At 50.7% G+C, this 22004-nt stretch overlaps 1 protein-coding gene across 1 annotated transcript in view; it reads left to right on the top strand.

The window, feature by feature from the left end:
• Positions 1-2124: 2124 nt before the first annotated feature.
• MYH9 (myosin heavy chain 9) overlaps positions 2125-22004 on the top strand; it is a 90150-nt gene continuing 70270 nt past the window's right edge. Inside the window, exon 1 of the mRNA XM_080659421.1 lies at positions 2125-2429. The gene's annotated coding sequence lies outside the window, so the exon portion shown is untranslated. The remainder of the gene's footprint in view (positions 2430-22004) is intronic.

Below are 22004 nucleotides of genomic sequence, written 5' to 3'. Positions count from 1 at the left end.
CTTCACTTAATATATTTTTAAATCAGTAAATACAAATCTGTGTAACATTTTAATGACTTTCAACATTGGATGTATCAAAAAATTTTAATTGAGTCATTATATTGTACATTTATTTATAATATTTAATGAATATAAACAATGTTGCGAACAACTTTTTTTAAAAAATATATTTTATTGATTTCTTACAGAGAAGAAAGGGAGAGGATAGATAGTTAGAAACATCAATCAGCTGCCTCCTGCACACCTCCCACTGGGGAGGTGCCCGCAACCCAGGTACATGCCCTTGACTGGAATCGAACCCAGGACCCTTGAGTCCGCAGGCCGACGCTCCATCCACTAAGCCAAACCAGTCAGGGCTGTTGCAAACAACTTTTAAACCCATATCTGTATACTAGTACTTCTCCAATTTTTAAAAAAACAGAAGTTCCCACAATTGCATTCTTTTTAAAAAAAATTATTGATTGATTGAATTTAGAGATAGGGGAAGGAAGAGAGAGAGAAAAAGGGGGTAGAGAGAGGAAGGGAGAGAGAGAAACATCAGTTTCTTGTTCCATTAGTTTATGCATTCATTGGTTGATTCTTGTATGTGCCCTGACCAGGGATAAACCCGAAACTTTGATGTATTGGGACAAGGACGTTGTAACCAACTGAGCTATCTGGCCAGGACTCTTTTGCCTTTAGATCATAAACTTTTTCTGGAGTTCATTTGGAAGAATAGCTTAGCCGTGATAGAATGAAAATTACAAAAGGAAAGAATAATGAGAAATTTGCCCTCTTAGATATAAAATGTATTAGAAAGCTACCTTCATTAAAATATTATGGAACTGTCACAGGAACACACAGGAAGATCAATGGATACAATGCAGAAACAGATCCAAACATACACTGAGTGGCCAGATTATTATGATCTCTGAACACATAATAATCCGGCCACTCAGTGTGTGTGTGTGTGTGTGTGTGTGTGTGTGTGTGTGTGTGTGTATGTATATTAGAGGCCCAGTGCATGAATTCATGCATGGGTGGGGTCCGGCCAGCCTGCAGGGGGACGGAACATGGGCGGTTGGCCAGCCTGCCTGCTGGTCGAACTCCTGGTTGAGGGGACAATTTGCATATTAGCCTTTTATTATATAGGATATACACTGAGTGGCCAGATTATTATGCGTTCAGAGATCATAATAATCTGGCCACTCAGTGTATAAAAGTTCCATAGGTGATGAAGGTGGTACCTGAAATCAGTGGAGAAAATGGTATGTGGACAACTGGCTGTTACAAAAATTATATTAGATTTCTCCCTCAAAATCAACATAAATTCTAGATGGATTAAAAGATAAGTGTAAACATTCTTTTAAAAATTTTTTAAAAATCTTCTTGTATTGGCCAGTGCTCTTTGCCTACCTAAAAAACAAACAAACAAAAAAACCCAAGAAAATATTTTGCACCCAATACCTAAAAGGGAAGTGTGCGAGTTAACACGTGGTGATAAGTTATGGGCGATAACCTTTTCGTTCTTTTTAGTATTTTCTACATCAACCATAACACTATACAGAAAGGCCTGGAAGGGCATTCCAGGCAGTGGGAACCCGTCGCAGCAAAGGTCTGGAGCCTGTAAGAAGGAAGGCAAGCGAGCCCAGTCTATGGAGAGGGTTAGGAATCGAACATCGAACTCTGGGCGCCCACAGGAATCCGGGGCTGAGTCCCTGTACGCTCCACAGGCCATCATAATTATGCAAAATAGCACTTTTTCCATATATGGTACTTAATATCTGTTCTTCTGCTAGGATGACATGGGACAGGGAAAACTGCTCGCGGGGCGGGGTGTCAGAATCCCGGACCTTCCCAGTCCGCTCCCGCCCGACCTCGCCCCGGCCCAGGCAAGGCACCAACATCCCAGCCCTGAATTGAGTGCCTCCTCCTCCTGATTGGACTCTCTCGGTGTCAATCTGTCCCTGGAACCTGGCTGTCCGTTGAACCCGCCCTAGGAGGCGGGGCTCCCGCCTAGGAAGCGCGGGGGAAGGTGGAGAGAGGGTAGAGGTTGGAGCAGATGAATCCCCACCCCTCTGGACCCAGAGGCACCGCCCCTATCCATTTCGATAGGCTAAAATGTTTGTCCATCAAGATTGGAGCAGGTCGGAGTGGGTGAGACAGTCCGGAGGGCGGGATCGTCCCTCCGGGCTCCGCCTCGGAGCCGGCGCCGGGCGAGGAATGGGCGGGCGGCTGAAAGGGCGGGGCGGGAAGGCGGCGAGGAGCCGACCGGGTGCGGTGAGGCGCGCAGATCACCGCGGTTCCTGGGCAGGGTACGGAAGCAGAGCCAGGCTGACCTGCTGCAGCTCCCGCCTCGCGCGCTCGCCCCACCCCGCCGTCGCCCGAGCGCTCGAGAAAGCCTTTTCGGGAGAAGCAGCGCCTGTTCCCCGGGCCCGATCCAGGTTCAGGTGAGCGAGCCCCACCAGTCGGTCCCGCCCCGGGCTGGCGGGTGCGGACGGCGGTGACGGGGCGCAGGCGTCTGGCAGGCGGGCCGACGCGTGGTTCTCGGCCCCGGCGCGGCCGGCGACCGGCGCGGGTGGGTGCGAGCGCTGCGGGCCGGGCTGGCACCGCATCCTTCCCTGAGGGGCAGCGGGACCCCTGCGCGATGCTCGGGAAGGCGCCGCTGGCAGCGCGGTCTCGGGGAGCAGAGGGAGGCGTTCGTGGCCAGCGCTCCCCGGAAACCATCTCCTCCAACCCCACCCCCGCCTGGCTCACTCCCGGCGGGGCACCGGGGAGCCTCGACCTCCTCCTGCTGCCGGGGCACGCGCCCCGCCCTCGCCTCGCCCAGTGCCCAAGTTGGGCAAACTTTTTAACTCCTTCCGGGGAGCCGCTGTCCCTGGGACCCAAACGGGTGGTGGGCTCGGGGCTGCGGCTCCTTTGGAAGTTTCTAAGGCCTTTTCGAAACGGAGGTAACGGGCAGGCGGGGACCGTTTGGCAGCTGTCAGGGCGTCCTCCTGAGTCAGAATCGGACAGCCCTGCCGCAGACATTGCACTCGGCTCGGTTTCCGCCCTCTGCTCCCGACTTCCTCATTTGCGCGGCTGCGAGCGGTCGGGCAGAGGAGGGCACTGGGAGAGGTGCGGTGGGTGCCTGGAGAAGGAGGACCCGGCGGGCGCCGGGCTGCCAGACAGGAAAGAGTTCCCAGTTCCCCCGCAGCCCCGCACCCTTTGACTTTTGACTTCTCTCCGGGAGAAGAAGGCCCGGGACTGCCCGCAGCCATCTGTGCCTCCGAGGCATGCACCTGATTCCACCGCACCTGGGGCCGCCCCACCCGGGCGGGGCCTGGGGGTGGGGGGTGGGGGAGCTGCATCCTGTGCCTTTAGGACTGGGCCTGGGCTATTGCATCGTTCCTGTTTGGGCTAGATCTGGGGTTTTCTACACCCCCAGCCCCTACTTCCTGTGCAGGGATCCTCACCCCATCCTGTCCTGGGGCCACGCCCAGACCAGGACTGCACCCATCTTCCATCCCTCGAAAAGGAGGACCCTCCAGGACAGGGTTGCCGGTTGTCTTGAGGGGGTGGCGGCGGCAGGGTGAGTGCCAGGGCTGCTGTCTGCGGCCCCACCCAGCCCCCACCCAGCAGCCAGGTGTCGGGAGAAAGGTTCCTGGGAAGTCCCAGGTCTTGGAGACAGACCGCTTCCTCTGCTGGGCAATTGAGAGGCCCAGCCACTTCTCGGTTCACTGCACTCTGTTCTGGGTTTGACAGGATTTCAAAGTAACTGTTGAGTAACTGTGGAAGGGGAAGAGAGCCTTAGCGCCTTCCTGCAACACTGTGCCATTTCCACTGTTTGAGGCCCTCCTGGTAACTCACCTGGTTATTCTTATTCTTTTTTTTTTTTGGTAGGAAGAGAGGCTGCTTTAAGGCTTATTTAGACAATCACTCGGCTAATATTAGTTAGTTTATATACAAGGCTGCTGGGGGTGAAGGGAGGGTACATAGATGTGTAATTGAGCAAATATTTAGCCGGCTTCTCTGTGCCAGGGATTCTGCCAGGTGGTAAAGGGGGTGTGAAGTTGAGTAAGACCTGGCCTCTGCCCTTGGGCAATTAGGGGAGAGCTGAGACAAATTTGTAGATGACTCTAATGTGAGGAGAAGATGACAGAGACCCCAGAAAGGTACTGTGAGTCATGGGGATTCGGAGAAAGGAGCCAGCCCATCCTGGGAGACCCATAGGCCTCTGCTGTTGAGGAGTTCACAGCCCTCAAGGGGAAATAGTGGCCCAGTGACTGAAATACAAAGGCGGCCTCTGATGAGTGTCCCAAGCATGCCATAGACAAAGGACTCAGGAATTCCGAAAGGGGCCACTTCTGTCTGAGGCCAGGCCTCGAGGAAGGAGCACATTGCCGGTTTGCAAACAGAGGGCAAGCACTGGGTGTTGGAAAGTGAGGACTCATTTAGTGGGTAATTGAGGGGTAATTAAAAGCGTCAAGAGATTGCTCAGTGTAATTTGAGAGCCGCTGTGCCCCCCAGATGGCTGTGGGGTGACACCAAAGAGCTCTACTCTTCACACTCAGCAAGTCCTGGCAGTGCCTGTGGGCAGATCCAGGTGCTGGCAGATCCAGGTGCCCAGATTGGCAGGCTCTGCTTGGGGAAGGGCCGCCCGAGAGGTGCATTCTGTGGCTGCTTGTCTGAGGGGCACATGAGGGGAGAGGAAAGAGAGGGTCAGAGCCCTGGCATTCTGTCTTTTTATTTTTAAACTTTTTAACCCAGGGGGTTGGAGATGGGACAACTTCTCTCTTGCAGGATGAAGGATGCATGTTAATCACAGCCTGCCTTCCGCCTATTCTTGATCCAGAAAAAACAAAACAAGGATCTGTTAGCTTTTTAAAAGGAAAAAAGCACAGGAAAAATGCAGCATTGTTGTGTAGCCTGTTAGGGTATTGCTAGAGACCAGGCTAGCTGTGCTTTCTTCACTTCCTCTTGTAGCTAATCCTTCAGTAAAGTACTTAAGACAGCCCTTACCAGCTTGACATCTTTATTTCAAAAGGAGAGGAGGGGTTGGCTGTTGTTTTCCTCAGAGGCGGGCCTTGCGCTTCTCTTGGGGGAGAAAGAGAAACCCAAAGCAAAGGGGAAAAAAAAAAAAAAGAAATTCAAGCCTTAACAGCTTCCTCCCAAGCATCATGTTCCAGAAATATTTAGAATAACAAAATCTGTGTGTCCTCTTAATTAAACAAACGTCTAATTTGCTGAGCATTAAAGAGCATCTCTGCCGCAGGGGCAGGAAGTGCATTTTCTCTTTGTGCAGCCCCAGAGAGTCACTGCCTCGGCCTTAACCCTTGGTGCACTGAGCCTCTGGGCTCAGGTCCTCCAGTGACTGAGTGGAGCCCTGGCTGCCCCTGGGAAGTGGTGCTCCTGTGACTTACAGAATCCCGTTCTTAGAGCTGGGGGTTGCGGGGTCGTGAGCTTCAGAACAAGGCTCCAGTCCTGACCCTGCCACTACTAGCTTTATGACCTTAGGCAAGGCACACAACCCTTGTGGGAATCATGACAGCTCCCCTACAGGGTGAGATGTGAGAACTAAAAGGATTAAGGTACTGAAAGGGCCTATGTAAGGTACGTAGAGTGGCTATGTAAAATTTTAAGAAAATATATAAATGTTCCGTCTTAATTCCCTGGGTTGTCAGGGGAGGAAACAGAAGAGGAGGGGTAGATGGTTTTCCTGGCTCAGTGCCCTTTCTACTTCCAAACAGGTGTGCTGGTGCCTGTGCATGTATGTGTGCAGCCTCGTGGCCTCTGAAGCCTAAGTGGTTCTGGGGCCCATCCGCTGATGGCTGTGGATGCACTTGATGAGCTTGTGCTGAGCAGTCTCATTTCTGGGCCCCGGCCTGGGTAGAAGGTGCACAAACTAACTTCAAGTTTTAGTTCTAAAACATGGTTTCCAGTGCTCTAGGACATCGCCAAGGGGTAGCATGGCAAGAGCCTTGAGTGTCTGGAGACCTGGCTTCTAGCTCTAGCTGAGGGAACATTTGATTTTGGTAGAAAATGCCATTATTGCCTACAAAGACATCACACCAGTTTATGAGCCCACTAATTATGCATGAGAGCGAGGGGAAAACTGACAAATTCAGTTATTTTAATTTCTCCAATATGCCCCACTTTCTTAGGTACTCTCCTGCCCTATTGATGGGCATATGAGTTGTAACAACTCTCCTTTTTTTTTTTTTTTAAATCCTCACCCAAGGATATTTCTCCATTGATTTTTCAGAGAGAATGGAAGGGCAGGGGAGAGAGAGAAACATCGATGTGAGAAAGACACATTGATTGGTTGCTTCCTGCATGTGCCCTGACAGTGCCTGAGCCTGCAACCAAGGTAGGTACATGCCCTTGACGGGCTTTGAACCCAGGGTGCTTCAGTCAGCGGGCTGACTCTCTATCCACTGAGCCAAACTGGCTAGGCACAATTCTCCTTTTGGAAGGTAGTGTGGTGGCAATATTTGTCAAAGCATTCCTCTGAATTCTAGGAATGCACCCCACAGATCAACTCAAATGTGCAAAAGGAAATGTTGAGGATATTGTTTGCAGCATTGTCATAGACAAAGACAGGAAACAAGTTCACTGTCCATCAGAAAGGGCAAATAAATCATGGCACAGCTGTACAGTGGCAGTCCTCACAGCCCTTTAAAAAACCAGGCCGATCTATAGGTACTGCTAAGTCATGCTCTGCGGGATATGTTGTAAGAGGAAGCAACTAGATGTGAAGTAGTATGGATGGTGGTCCCTTTGTGTGAAATATGCTATGTCACCTTGGCTCTTTGCCTGAAATTGAGATGCTGGTAATAGTGGTTGCCTCTTGAAAGGGCCCAGGAAGCAAGAATGGGGGCGGGGGTGTGTGTGTGTGAGCATTGTTTTTCACTAAATGCCTCTTTATATGTATTGCCCTTAAATCATAAAAAAACTTAAAACATTTTCTTATTTTTATTACCTATAAAAATAAGGGGTCTGCTGGCCAATCTTTCAGGTCTCAGTTTTAAAATGCATTGCTTTAGATTCCAAGTTTCCTATTGAGTGCCTACTGTGTGCAAGGAAGGAGGAAAGGTTTTAAAAATGGACTGACTTACTCTTGTGGCTGGAACATTTTGGGTACTGTTTTCTTCTCCATGATGTCATATTATCACCAGAGAAACCCTTAACAAATGTCTACTCTGATCCACTCCCTCATATTCTGGAAAATGGTAGATGATTGATTGCTTTTCTTTGCTGTATGGGTCTGGAAAGTATTTCAAGATGACCTTTTGCCAGGTTTCCCATAGTTCCCCTGGCTCCAAATTACCTGGAGTCCTTTCCTGGGGAGTCTACCTGACCAGAAGTCTATACCAGGCCTTTATTCTCTTGGGTCCTCTAACCTTAAGGCCTTTTCAACCACTAGTGTGCCCCTTCCCACTCCATCCCATTGTCCCTCAGACATCTGGCCTGTGGTTCTTATGTATTAACAGTGGAAAGGCCCAAATTCTTGAGAAAATGTGATCAGAAGAGTGTTTTGACTTGGAGGATCCCCATTCCCTTCTTCAGGAAGCCCATCTTCGTCTTGCATGGTGTGGGTACTGGAGAAGCTGCCAGCTCTGCTCGCTGCTGAGTTAGCTCTTTTCTGTGGCAAAGGCAGTGGAAGACCCCTTCAGGGTCTCTGCCAGGCCTGTGCCCCTGCCAGGCAGCCTCTGGCCTCCGGGAGGAATGGCATGAGTCACCCATGAGTACACAGAATGAGCCTAGGTCTAAAATGGGCCTGCCACCACATGGGCTCGAAGGCTGGATGCTGGCCTGCCAAATCCCCTGGCCTGCCAAATCCCCCTGCCCCCACCTGCTCTCGTGCTTTGATGGTACCAAATATTTGGGAAGCAGGAGGGGAGCTGCCCTCTGTGTCTGATGCATGTCTCTTTAAAAAGTAACTTAGGCCGGCTGCTCTGTTGGAATTTCTCAGGCCCCCATTCTGCTGACTAGTTTCTCAGGCCCGAGGTGATTCAGCACCCAGAATGGGACACAACATCCTGGCCTCTGGGCAGGTGGGCCCAGAAAAGGCTCTTGACTGGCCTTTGGCTGAGGGCAAGGCCTTCTTGGAAGCTTCTCCCCAGCCTGACCCTCCAAGTCTCACAGTGGCACCTTCTGTAGGCACCTTCTTCTTCAGCTCGGTTGGTTACGCCACTGGGAACCTTCCTGCTGAGGCTGGAGGGAGCCTTGCAAGGCCTTCTGGAACTTGCCACCGAAGGGTGTGGCTTCCTGCCTGGGCAGGTTGGGCTGGGCCCCTGGAGAAGTTGAAGGTGGAGCTGATCTGCCCCCACCCTCCAGTCTTTGCTTCCGTGCCTCTCAGGGGTCCTGGTCCTTAGGGCCCTACAGTACCACCCAGAGGAACAAGGGGCCTCTGAGGAGGTCCCCTCTCACTTCCGTGGACATTTCTTTACAGTTTGGGAAGTAGTGTCTTAGGGTTCTTTTCCTTTCATTTGAACTCTAATGCTTACAAGAAAAATCAACAGAACAATAAAATCTCCCTATTGAATTTACTGAGAATCAGAGAATGCCCGAGCTGGGAGGGATATTAAGGACAGTGTAATTTTTCTCCCTTAATTTGAGAAGGAGTGGTTTGCCCAAGCTCATCTGTCTGCGAGTTGGTAGAAGAAAGCTTTGGCCCCTGATTTCACTCACCCCCCCAGTGCCTTTCTCTCAAAATTATGTGGCCTCGGTTAAAAGTGTTTTGAACTGTTATCATCCCTTTTATGCGCTGTTTAGCCAAGCAACACATACTTAGCTCCTTTAATCTTTCCTCCAGAGTCTATTCTTCCCCACCCTTAATCTTTTTCGTTTTTTGGGGGTGGGCACTAGGGTTAAGAAATAGGGTGGGAGGTGTTTCTCGGGTTTCTCTGAACTTCTTCCAGTTGGACAGGCCATTTAGGCTGAAAGTTCCCACAGCTCAGAAATCAATATTTCACATGGGGTCGTGCCAGGCAGCAGGGCGGGCCCCTCTGAGAGACAGTGGCTTTCCAGTGTTCCTCAGCCAGGCCTCATTTCTAGTCAGTTTAAGTAACTTAATGTCTTGGGTGATCGATCTGTTGTATTTTCAGCATGAAACCTACAGTAGAGGGACCAAAACAAGGGCTTTGAGGTCAGATGGAACTAGGACTAGACCCCCACCTTATCTCCTAACTGTTAGACCGGAGCCTCGGTTTCCTTATCCGCACCATGGAGAGTCCTGCCTTTTTAGGCTTGTTGTAATTAACATAGAAATATGTGTTAAGTGAAGTGGTGCTTCTCTCTCTCCCCTTCTTCCTCCTTTTTCTCATGTTATCACCAACATCCTCAGATGGAAGAAAAGATATGTTCAGGTTTTAAAGCTTTTAAATTTGTCTAACAAGCCTGTCCCTTGACCAACAAGGTGTGGTGACGAAGATCACCAAGGAACCTGCCAGAAGATTTCCTGGGCTGGACGCTGAGGTTTCAAGGCCTGCATGCAGCCTTTGCATTCTGACCACACAATGCAATTCACCGTGTTACGTCTGCGCTGGTTATGAGCTGGCTTAAGCAGTTGAAAAAAGCTTGTTACAAAGCACTACCTTTATTTAGAGTTGTCTGTGTTCAAAAGCCGCCGCGTTTCCTGTGTTTTGCCTTAAGTCACCGGGCTGGAGAAGGCAGCTTCCTGTCTGATAAACATAAAGTCAGGCATTTGGAACAGTTTGGGTGACTTCATCTAACTGGGCTGGAAGGGGAAGAGGATTTTAGAACCCACTGGACTGTGAAGAAAGACCTGGAGGCCAGAGGCGGGCTCTCTCCCTCTCTGGATCCCAGGTTCTTGCCCAGTGCCTGGCTCAGAGTCAGCCCCGGTCCTTTTGAAGGGGTGGAGTTTAAGTCTCCCTGGTACCTTTGCCTGTGAGCCAGGGGACACGGAGGCCCAAGCAGCCAAAGCTTTAGAGTGCCGTTTAGTAGTGATCTCTCCATTTTACAAAATTCGGATGCAAGGTACTTACTTGTCCGGAAATCTCTGGGGCGAGAAAGGTGGTGGCAGGGAGCCGTTTTAAAGGTTTGGTCTATTTTTTAATATTTAAGAGCCAGTTATTGGGTATGAGAGTATTGACCTCAAATTTTTTTTTGTGAAGTCAATAACCGAGGCTCCTTGGGCCCCTGCTGCATGGCCCGCACCGTGCCAGGCTTGCTGGGGCTTCAGTGGGGCCGGAGGGCAGAGAGCGCCTCCTTGTCCTCAGGAGCCCCCCCCTCTAATCGTGGGTAGGGACACTGGGAGAGAGATTTGCCACCTGAGACAGGCCATATTACTCTGAGTGGCTGGGGATTTCTGAGCCTTTGAGCAAGCTTCCTGGAGGCTAGAATTGCCTGGAAGGGGGAGGGAGATGGGGATGGTGGGCGGGGAAGGAAGAGGCTCTGGTGGAAGGGCACTGGCCTGGGAATCAGGATGTCCGGGTTGAAGTCCTCCCAGCTCTGCTAATAATAGTAATCATAATAGTTAAATGTTATCGAGCACTGTGCTGGTGCTTTCACATGAATTATCTCATTTCTTGCCTCATTCTCATGAGGTAGGGAAGTATCCCCATTTTATAGATGAGGAGACTGAGCAGGGATTCAAACATGGGCGCTCTGACTCTAGACCCCAGTGTGACCTACTGGATGCCCTTCACTCCCGGGCTTGACAGTGAGGTGATGGGCTGGTCCCTGGGGCCGCCTCCCTCATCAGTGACCGAGAATTAACGGAAGGAGTAGACTTTGGGCCGCGGCAGAATGGGGCCTCCTGTCCTATAGTGCAGTTGGCTACTCAGAGAGAGGTTGCCAGTTCGATAGTGTTGCCTTGGCTACGGACTTCACCTTTAACCTCAACTGGTCATTTTTCAAATGTGTGTGGCTGGTCCTAAGGGAGGGCAGGTGAAAAGACTGCCGCCGGGCAGTGTAAATCCTGGCTGCTGTGCCTGCCTGCTGGTGGCCAGGCCCTGGGGGTCTTCACCAGGGAGCCAGCCAGCCAGCGGGCCTGCCATCATCTTGACCATTGGGGTCTTCTTGACCTCAGCCCACTTGCATCTAACGGACTGGCATTCCTTCCTTTCTTCATTTGTTCATCTGTTCACCATCATTCAGTATCTGCTCTTCAGCGCTTCTTATGTGCTAGGCACTGGGCTGGGTGCTGGGGACATGGAGGTGAAGGAAGCAGTTTCCAGGAGCTGATGGTGTCCTGCCAGCTAGGGGAGAGAGGCTCAGGAGGGTCTGAGAAGGCTTCCTGGAGGCGGCGGCATCTGAGCTGATTGCAAGCTAGAGACGTGGCACAGTACGTCCAGGGAGCAGGGCTGGGACCTTGTTCAGTTGCTCAGACCCTGGCGGTGCTTTGTTCAGGGGTGATTCAGGTTGCCAAGGCCCTCTGAGTCACCGGGGCTGGTAAAAGATTTCCTCTCCTGAGGAGCTCTAGGCCTAGTCCTTTCTCCCAGTCTTTACAGAGCTCCAGTGGCTCATTAAGGCCTCCTTTCCCCTGGCCATTTCCTGGGAAATGTGTGAGTGCAGGATTTCACTCCCAGGTCCTTAACCCCTGAGTGGCTGCTGGGAATTCTGCCTGTGCCCTCTGGGTGTGTGGTCAGCATGCTGTTTCCAGCTGAAGGACTTGGGGGAGATTTATCATGGGGTGTTGAGAGAGACATAATTGTTACTAGAATCAGTTCCCTCCTTAGAGTTTTAAAAAGGGGGCATTGTGTATACCTCAAACAATAAAAACAAAGCTGGTGAGATTTGCCCTTACCCCATCCACCGTTTGCATCTTTCTGGGCTTTCTGACCATATTGCCACAATTATTATTTTAATGGAGGAGAAGCAACATTACATTGCCAGAAAGTTTATTGGGTTTTATTGACTGTTTTGGAAATTCATTCATTCATTCATTCATTCATTCATTCAGCAAATAGATCCTGAGCATTTGTTCTAGGGCAGAAACTGCTAGGTGGTTAGGATGTAGATGAATGAGACATCACAGGCCCTGCCCTCAGGGGTTTATGGACTAGGGAGGCCCAGGGAAAAACCACTTCACTCTGGTGTTGTGGGTTGTGATAAAGGTGAGCCCAGGAGAAAGTGGTAGCTCAGATGCCCAATTTGAGTTGACGGAAAACAGGTAAAACCACTTTGTCATTTGTGGTGAGAAAGCTTAGGAACATTGACCTGGGAGATCTTTCTGGGCTCATTGGAGGAAGATCTTCAACCAGCTGCCCCTCCCTGAGTGGTTCATGTACTGCCCTGGGCCAGAAAAGACGCTGGGAGGAAGTACGGGGGCATAGGCTCCCAGGGCTCCTGTTGACAGGGAGGGAAAATAGCCCCTGGCCCTACTGAGAGGGACCCCTCAGTGCCCAGGGGCAAGAGGCACCTGAGGGTGGGGCAGCAAGGGGTGAGGTGGGGTGGGGTGATCTCCAAAATGTCCGAAAGCTACTGGCAGGCCACTTAGGCAGTGTTGTGGCTCCTACTCCCTGGATTGTAGCAACAAGTTGCAACAGTTTAGTTTTGTTGCAAAGAGGAAGTTGCAGAATCCCAGTGGCTGCTTTTGAACCGATAGATAGATGTTAACAATAGTAAGGGAGTTACTCGGGTGGGCTGGGCAGTGCATGAGGGGCGAGGATGGGTGGTCAGGGTCTAGAAACTGGAATGCAATGTCTTTGCTCTGGAATTTTCTTTCCTTCCAGATATATGGCTTCCTTGCCGGTATCCTTTCCTTTTGCCAGCCCCCATTGTCCGTTTCCCCAGCCCCAGCTCCTGACTCCAGGGAGCCTGACCAGTACTCCACTGAGCTCCTGGAGAGCAGGAGCGAAGTCACTTGTTCTGAAAGGAGCCACAGACTTATTGTCACCCACCCACCCACCTAGGGAATGAGAGGGCCGGGGGTGGCCCCGGACATGGTCACTGGGACACTTCCACAGCCTTGTTTGTGTTTCAGGGTTGTCAGCCTCTGAGTTCCCTTTCCAGCCTGCAGTGGGGATTTGGCTCAGTACCAGGCCGCTCGGGTTTGAGGTTTGACTAGGAGAGCTCTGTCCCTCAATCCCCCCTTCAGCACACACTCATACAACCCCAAACAAACCCTACACCTTAGCCTAACTTTATTTTTACATATTGACTTGGAGTTAGTAATAAGACGAAACCTGAGCTAGGGGTTTCGGCACTTGGTAGATGTTCCCTGGTGGTAGAGGCGAGGTCCTTTGTGTATCTTCTTTCTTTATTTCCTGTCACCTTGTTTACACTATTACTTGGTGCTGATTATAGGCTAGAGATTATCTTTGAGTTTATACTGTTTTTAATTATTGACCAGCTATAATATTGGAGGAGGAGAGGTGGGTTGCAAGGAACAGAGAATTAGATAAAGCAGAAGGAGACTGCGGGGTGTGGGAAGGGAGTGGGTGACTTTAGAAGCATCAGCTGGGTTTGAATCCCATTTTCACTTGGTTTAGTAGTCGATTAGATATGCCTCAAATGCTGGGGATAGGCGACTGAATAAAACCACCAAACTCTCTGTAGTTCACATTCTGTCAGCCAGTCAAGCAAACTCACCATGGCAGGTTAGGACGGTGGTAGGTGCTGACGAGAACAGGTGAGGGCATAGTACAGAGTACCACAGACGGGATGACGTAAACAACAGACGTTTATTCTCACAGTCTGGAGGCTAGACGTCCAAGTCCACGGTGCTGGCAGGGCTGGTTTCCTCTGAGGCCTCCCTCCTTGGCTTGCAGATGGCTGCGCCCTTGCTGCCTCTTCACATGGTCTTCCCTTTGTGCACGAGCATCCGAGCTGTCCCCCAGGTGTCCAGATTTCCTCTTTTTATAAGGACAGTAGGCGGGTTGGATTAGGGCCCACCCTAATGGTTCATTTTAACTTAATTACCTCTTTTAAAAAACGAGATCCTGGGGGTTAAGGAATCAAAATAAGAATTTTTTTGAGGGGGGAGGGACACAATTTACCCCACAACAGGGGAGAAGAGAGTGAGGGGTTGTCCGTGAAGGCCTCTCTAATTCAAGAACATTTTTTTGGTTCCTGAGGTGTGAGGGATGAGCCCTCCAGAACTTTACCCATTTATTTAACTGCTTTGAGTCCCAGTTTTCTCACCTGTAAACTATGGTTAATAAAACCCAATAAATGTCAGTCTCCTTCTGCTCCCCACCCGCACCTTTTCCTTCTGCCCCTTTCCTCCTCTCTGCTCCCCAATTCCACTTCTGATCAGGGTGCTTTAGTAACTGGGCCCGCAGGAAGGACCAGGACCTTCTCCCCGCAACCCCCTCCGCTGTTCCCAGCCCCCAAGGGGCTCTGCCTTTCTCACAGGGGTGATGGCATCCCCACCCAGTTCTTTGGGCCACGTGTTCTTGGAGGTGGCTCTCCCCTGTGAGGAGCTGCAAACACTGTTTTTACATGAGCAAGGCGTGACACTTGGAGAAAACTGGTGCAGGACTATAAACATAAAATACCAGTTGCAGGCCAAAGTGTGGGATGGCTGCCAGGGAAAGAGCTCCCGGTACAGGCGACGAGGTCTTACACCTCCCTGTGCCACTTGTCGCTTCTCTCATTAGAGGTGTTGTCCCTCGGACCCTTGTGCATGCCTGGCCCGAGGTGGGCACTTACTGTATGCTTGAGAAACGGGTGAATATATGCATACCTGAGTGTGGGTCAAACAGATCCTGGTTCAACATCAGCGCTGTCCCTTAGTCCAGTGTGACTTTGGGTACAAGCCTGTATTCCTTTGGGTCCTGAGGCTTAGCCACCATGATGTGTATGTCTAGTACTTATGTACATAGGCAGGGGCTTTGGAGTCAGACCCTCTGACCTAATCCTGGTTCGCCCATTTGCCAGCTCTGATGTTGGTTAAGCCAGGCATCCTTTCCGTGCCTGTTTTCTTTGTCTGTGGAATGAGGAAAATAGGAAAATAAAGTTTAGCTTTATTGTTTATATGTTTTATTTGTACATAACTTTCCAGCATAGTGCCAGGCTATCTATAAATATATCCGTTTTTAAAAAAACCTGTTAAATCTATTTCTATCACTATGAAGCTTGAAGTCAAACGCAAGTCTCCCAGTACCATGAGAATGGCGGTATTAATATTCCCATTTTATAGCTGGGAAACATCGAGGCTCAGAGAACCTAAGGGCCTTAGCCCTAGGTAGCAGGTGAGAGATCTCAGATCCTCAGATTTTCAGGCCGGTTATTTGCCATACCTGTCTCTCATCCCACTTAACCCATCATATGGATCAGGCTTCCTCAAACTACGGCCCGAAGACATTTATCCAGCCCGCCGGGTGCCGCTGCCTGTCCTGCTTAGCAGCCGACTTGTCCCGGGCCCGCAGTGCGCATAAGAATTTGTTCATAGTATTTTTTTTTAAACTATAGTCCGGCCCTCCAACAGTCTGAGGGACAGTGAACTGGGCCCCTGTTTAAAAAGTTTGAGGACCCCTGATATGGATAATGGCTGTGAAGTTGGGGGCTGCAGACTGCATGCTTTTGTACACAACATTGAAGCAGTGGTTGTTAGGACCCAGTGCCTCACTGGCTTATGGTATCAGGTGTAAAATACAGCCCTCCCTGTACCATCCTACACAAGTCAGTGTTTAGCAGGTGGGAGTGGGCGGCCTGGTGTGTGAAATCTGTCAGCCTGGTCCCTGCAGCGGACTTGAGCTTTTCTCCCTCAGCTCCCTAGCCCACCAGCACGCTGTTCTCAGCCTGCCTCCTGCCCAGAGCCAGCCTGCCGCCCACCAACTGATTCCTGCATTTGCCAGCGTGAGGAGGAGGTGGCTGGGTCGCTCCAAGTGCTCATGAAAAATGCCTCCTTATGGGATTAATTACTCGATGCTGAGCACTGTGGAATTCGCAGGGCTCCCTCCGCACTCTGGCTTCTCACCTCCAATCGTTTCTACGCCTTCCTCCAAACCTACCTGAGTTCTGCACACTTTCTGGCCAGCATGTTAAACCTCATGTCAGAGAGGAAAGAATGGACAGTGTCCTTCGAGGCTGAGGCTGAAAACCCGGCAGGTCCCCTCCCTGCCGCTTACTAGCCGTCTGCCTGGAGTCTTGCTATATTCTCAGAGTGAGGACACTGCGCCAGGGGCACTTCCAGGTTGTAAAGCCCCTTGGGTGCAGACCTTCATAGCACGACACACCTAGGCAGGCGTATTAAAGAGAGGCTTTCTTTTCCTAGAAGTAAACAAGTCCCTGCTTTAATTATCCTTAGGTTGAAATAGTGGACTCCCCTCTCCCTTCCCCTCCCCCTTCTGGCTTTCAGACAAGAATCTGAAGAATGTGATACTCCTGGACCTGAGCAAAGATCAGGCTCTGGGCAGGATTCAAAGCACTTCGGGCCTTACCAGGCAGCCTTTGTAGTTCCTGGATCTGGGACATTCCATATTAGTTGTGGTCAGGAGTCGCTGATGACTAGGGGCTCATTAAATTCCTGACTCACCCAGGCCAGGTAGCTCATTTGGTTAGAGCATTGTCCCCATGTGCCCAGGTTGCCGGTTTGATACCTGGTCAGGGCACCTACAAGAATCAACCAATGAGCGCATAAATCACGGAATAACAAATCAATGTCTCTCTCTAAAATCAGTTTTAAAAATTAAAAAAAAAAAATTCCTGGCTCTTCAGTGGGATCCACAGGGGACAGTGGGGAGAGGTCGGGAAGATAAACACTCCCCACCCCAACACTTTTTTTAAAAAAAAAAATCCTCACCAAGGATATTTTTCCATTGATTTTCAGAGAGAGAGGGAAAGAAAAACATCAATGTGAGAGAAACACATCGATTGGTTGCCTCCTGCATGTGCCCTGACCAGGGCCCGGGCTGGGGAGGAGCCTGCAACCGAGGTACATGCCCTTTGACTGGACTTGAACCTGGGATCCTTTGGTCCGCAGGCTGACTGACGCTCTATCCACTGAGCCAAACCAGCTAGGGCCAACACTCTTATCTTGGAGAAATCAGGTTAAAAGGAGTTTTGCAGGGCAAACACGGTTGCCGAGGGGCTTGGTATCAGCCAGGAGGACCACTACAACTGCTTTGGTTTGGGTGACAGGAAAACTGGGGGTCACCTGAGGTTCCTTCCCCTTCCTGATTGGTGGCTGACGGCTGTTTACCTGTCCTGGCCGGTCCTCCTTGCTGGATGCACTGTGTTTGCAGCTTCCCTGCATGTGCTCCGAGGCTGTGGGCCAAGTGCACTGGCACACCGACCCTGGAGCCTGATGAGACCTCCAGGGTGCAGACCCCAACAGCCAGCAAGTCACTTAAACATTCTACGCTTCAACTTCTTCATCTGCAAAACAGGATAGTAATAGAACCTACATCACAGGGCTGCTGTGTGGGTTAGGGCGATCTCGGGTGAAAAGCACTCAGAACTAAGTATTAGCGGTTGTCAGCATGATCCTGCGACGTGGGCTTGGCGATTCCCATTTTCCACATGAAGAAAGGGGGGTTCAGAACGTTTAAATAACATACCCAGATTCCCTCTGAGTGGAGACCGCAGCACTCACATCCACGTCTGCCTGATCTCTCGCATCCTCTGAGGTGTGTGCATGTGTGGACCTGTCCATGTGCACATGTCCGTGTGTGTGCACATTCTGGGGAGTGGGGGAGGGTCCTGCCCAGGACAGGATGGTGTTGCCTGAATCCGGCAGCTCCCTAGGGCAGGGGCTGCTGCCGCTCCCTTCTCACCTGCAGCTTCAGCCTTGGCCCCTTTGGAACCAGACTATGGTTCTGGCAAAGGAGCGGTTCTCGGTGGGTGGTCAGATAAGCAGCGGCCAGGTTCCTGGTGAAGGATGTGTGAGGTCATCCCTGTGGCCAGGCTACCCACCTGCTCAAGGGCGGCGGGGTCGGCCGGCTTTTCAGGCCAGGGTGCTACCACAGCCCGCTCTAGGGAACTGCAATGTAATTTTTTTATGCATGTGAAATAAGTGGGTTTTATTTTCACTCAATGGCTTGTATTGGGGTCATTCTCCCCAGGGAGGCTGATGGCTCTGGAATGCTGCTTGTCCACCCTGGCTTCTCTGGAGAGTTGGCTGTGTCCGGGCTGCAGCCTGTATGCCCAGGCCTGGCACCGGGAGAAAAGGTCCAAGGAAGGAGAGATGGCTCGCCGTTCGGTTTTGGATTTTTTGTTCCCCCAGTCCAGGGTGATCCAGCGCTGCCCTGGGGAAGTGACCTCCGCTTCCCACGCAGTCACTGCTGATTGTCCGGACGGCAGCTCTGCTCTTTTGTGAGATTCTGCTTCACCCTCTGGAGGAAATGAAGAAAGAGGATCCTCTCGTCTTTGTTTATGTTGCCTTGGTGGAGAGGAGGACACTCCAGTGCCCCTTTGCCTTTGAGCTCGTAAACAGGGGCCCCTAAAAGTCCTTAGGCTGAACTTGAGGGTCTCTGTGAGCCCCCGAAGATGGTATGCCAAGGGGTCACAGCCCTCAAAGGAGTCCTTCGTGGCTGAAAGCGTTCAGAATCACTGATCAGAGAGATGGGAACTTTGGGTTTCCTGTTTATAGAGCGAGTGTGTGTGTGTGTGTGTGTGTGTGTGTGTGTGTGTGTGTGTAAACAGATTAGCATGCTATTATCGGCACGAGGGTTTGTTCATTACAGGTAGCTTATGCTGCCCAGGCAGATAAAAATGTGGGAGCACCTTCCACAATCTCATCTCTGTATAGTGGCCTACTTCTCCCAACTGATCTTTTTTTTTTTAAAAAAAATATATTTTTATTGATTTCAGAGAGGAAGGGAGAGGAAGAGAGATAGAAACATCAATGATGAGAGAGAGAGTCATTGATCAGCTGCCTCCTGTCCACCCCACACTGGGGATTGAGCCTGCAACCCAGGCATGTGCCCTTGACTGGAATTGAACTTGGGACCTTTCAGTCTGCAGGCTGATGCTCTATCCACTGAGCCAAACCAGCTAGGGCCCACCTGATCTTTTTTTAAATTGAGTTTATTGGGGTGACATTGGCTAACAAAATTATAGGTTTCAGGTATACAGTTCTACAACACATCTTCTGTATATTGTATTGTGTTTACCATCCCAAGTCAAGACTCCTTCCATCAGCATTTTTCCCCCTCTTTCCCCTCTTCTACCTCCCCCGCCCCTTCCTTCTGGCAATTACCATACTGTTGTCTGTGTCCACCAGTCTTTTTGCTTCTTTGCTTAATCCCGTCACCTTTCTCACCCAGCACCCACCATCTGATCTTTCTTGTATTAAACTTTAATATAGCACTTCTGGGTGTCTCTTCAGCACGGGCCTGGGACTGGCGCTTTGAGTGGTGATGTTTTGGCTGGAGATTTGACCTGTTGTTATTCTGGATACTGAGGAAACGGGGTTCTTTCTTTCTGTCCTTGTGATCATCCACCTGCACTCCAGGTGCTCAAAGGATGTTTCCTCAGCCATATCCGGGCAGGTGGCTTCACACATTCCTCCCACCCCCCAGCCTCTGAGTCTCTTCTTTTTTTAAGGGGGAGGGTGGGGAGCGGGGGAAGGGGGTGCGGTCAGGATACCTGCCATAGCTTCTTTGAGGTGGTCCTGATCAAATGATGGGTGCAGTGGGAGAGGCGCATGTTCCCCACAGAGCCTCACTTTGGCTTTGGACTTGAGCTTGTGCTTGGGCTAATTCCCTGTGTGATCTTGGGGGAGTCGCTGGACCAGTCTGAGCCTCATCTATCCAGCCTCATGGGTGGATTGTGAAATTTAGTGGGTGGCAACCAGCATTTTTAGAAATGGAATAAAATAGATTCAAATGGAAAATATCAGCGTGCATAGGATGTATTCGTAGATTTTATTTTGTTTGACATGCTTGTGTATAATTGTGATAAAAAGTTCTTTTTAATTTTTATTTTTTTACTGGAGGCTTGAGATAAAAAAGAAAATGTTGGTACCCCCAGGATGAGATGCTCTGGGGAGGGTTTCTTTCAGCCCCAACTTTGTGTGGGTCCCACCTACAGGTCTGAGCTGCTGGGTCTCCTCCCGCCATTCCAGCTGAGCCTGTAAATGGAGCCCCTTGCAAATCACAGCCTTTAAAGTTCTTTACAAAATTCTGGGAAATGAGCTGCATTCCTGGGTGGAATAAATCATGTTGAGTTAGGCTAGGCAGGATGTGACTGCAAACCCCTGAAGTGGGCTGTGTGAGGGCAGCGCCTGTGACTGACTCATTATGAGCTCAGTGGCGACACAGACTTCTTGAGAGAAGAGGCAAAGATTGTGGGGGAGGGGAGCTGGCTCCCCGGGCCGCCACCAAGTACCACTCCTCCGTTAGCTCATTCTGATCCTCACAATAGTCCTGTGAGTGGAGCAGTGCTCTGACCACATTGCAGAGACGGGCTGGCACTCTGTACTGTGCAACTCACAGCTGCCCTCGGGGGTGGCTGCTAGCACCTCCATTTTACAAATGGAGAAACCGAGGCCTGGGGCCACGTCACCCCGGCAAAGTTTGTTCTGTTAGTTCCGTGATGCGCCTAGAATTCCACAGCCAGCCAGGCTGCCTCCTGAGTCTGGTTCTTTCTAAGATGCCACCTGTAAAGGTCATGAATAAGCTTATCACCATGTGGAAGGTCTCTCTCCTCTCAGTGATGAAGCTCATTAGTGGAGTGACTTGAATGACCTGCTCCATCAATTCAGGAATATTGTTCTTGACCCTTGGCCCGTCGCCTGTCTCTCAGAAACAAAATAAAGATCAGTGGACATCAGATTTAGCTGGAAGGAGGGAGGATGAGAAGAATAGAACAGTGATTCGGTCCTGGAGCCTTTGCTGCTCTGCCTGCTAAGGGGGGAATGAACCACACGAGAGTCACTTATATTTGGAAAACAAGGTGTGGGATTATTGGGCTTAGCATTAGGCACTTTAAGAATGGGTGGCAGAGAGTCTGTGGCGTTCGGACTTTGGGAGACTATTGCTTTAGTACCTGCGTGTTGGACAGGGAGGACCCAGTGGTGACTGGGACACATTGTGGCCTTAGAGCTCTCAGCCCAGCCAGATTAGAGTTAGGATGGCTGTTGGTGCAAGTGGCTACACTGTTCTCTCTGTTATTTTAGTATGACTTACACATCACTTAGACGAGCAAGCTGCTGAAGGCCTGGTGGGTTCTGGGCTGAGGAGTTTTCAGAAGTTGTCTTTCGTTCCTGATGTTGCCTCGGGTTTCTCAGCCTCATGATGTGGATGCAGGAAGCCAGCACTTTCCCATGAGACAGCGACCGTATAGTTAAATCTTTGCAGTGAGGTTATTTTTTTTTGCGTTGGGTTTCAGCAAGCCACTCGCTTGCTTGAGGAAAGGAAAACCGTGCTCTCAGCAGGACCAGAGGGAAGGAATTACTTCGCCGCAGAACCTGAATGGTTCACATTGCCCCATGCGCGTGAGGGAAGCTCGAGCAAGCTCGGGAGATGCTATCTGCCGGACAGCAGGCTCGGTGTGTTCCGTGAACATTCCTAAGGGGCAGGCAGCCAACCAGTTGTCAGCCTTGTCACACTGGGGGCCAGTCTGAGGGCAGAATCTGCGCTGCTCAGAAGGGATATCTTCCCTGAAATTACTTGCTTCTCTTTGCAGTTTCTCCTGGACTGCTGAGTGCAAGGTCATTCCCAGGTAGGTGAGGCCTCAGGTATGACCTCACTATCCAAATATGGACTACTTTACAAGTAAGGTCAAGGGCCCAGTGCAGATGACTTTCCTGCAGATCCACAGATCCAGCTGGTGGCCCGGCCTCTTCCCATTTAGTGAGAGCTGCCAGGGGTGGGCAAACTTTTTGACTCGAGGGCCACAATGGGTTCTTAAACTGGACCGGAGGGCCGGAACAAAAGCATGGATGGAGTGTTTGTGTGAACTAATATAAATTCAAAGTAAAGGAGCGGAGGGGAGAGCAAGAAAACCAGATAGAACAGCCGGATCTGGCCCGCGGGCCGTAGTTTGCCCATGGCTGGTAACCTGTCACTCATGTACCTGCCCACCTCTCTCCCTCTCTCCCTCTCTCCTTGAGGGGTGGGGAGGGGTTGTCTTTGGAACGGTGAACTCTTGGACAGCCAGGTTCCCAGATGACACAAGGTTTAGCGTCA

This window comes from Plecotus auritus (genome assembly GCF_963455305.1).
Source record: "Plecotus auritus genome assembly, chromosome: 3".
NCBI classification, from domain to species: Eukaryota; Metazoa; Chordata; class Mammalia; order Chiroptera; family Vespertilionidae; genus Plecotus; species Plecotus auritus.
This window is presented reverse-complemented; position numbering and strand designations above follow the sequence as displayed.